Source organism: Notothenia coriiceps, unplaced genomic scaffold (genome assembly GCF_000735185.1).
Source record: "Notothenia coriiceps isolate Sejong01 unplaced genomic scaffold, NC01 NC01_scaffold00033838, whole genome shotgun sequence".
In the NCBI taxonomy this organism is placed as follows: Eukaryota; Metazoa; Chordata; class Actinopteri; order Perciformes; family Nototheniidae; genus Notothenia; species Notothenia coriiceps.
In genome coordinates this window covers 133,130-133,362 of record NW_011366539.1, presented here as the reverse complement: position 1 = coordinate 133,362, position 233 = coordinate 133,130, and the positions used below count along the sequence as shown (strand labels likewise).

The window sequence follows — 233 nt, the reverse complement described above, 5'->3', positions numbered from 1 at the left end:
AAAGTACACACATCCTTTACTCAAGTAGAAGTACAGATACTCGTGTTTAAAAATACTCTGGTGAAAGTAGAAGTACTGACTAAACTTCTTTACTCAAGTAAAAGTAAAGAGGCTTTGAAATGTGCTTCAGTAAAAAGTACCCATAACGACCAGCTGTTTTAAAGAGTACCTGACCTCCCTTTATATTAATAGAACAATAATGTCATTTTTAGCTAATGAATGTTTCCATGCTG

At 33.5% G+C, this 233-nt stretch overlaps 1 protein-coding gene across 1 annotated transcript in view; it reads right to left on the bottom strand.

Annotated features, from left to right (window-relative positions):
- The window catches only part of LOC104961841 (WIZ zinc finger), a gene marked incomplete at its 3' end in the record, with an annotated part of 24,968 nt that overhangs the window by 5,027 nt on the left and 19,708 nt on the right, over positions 1 to 233 (bottom strand). The window lies entirely within an intron of this gene.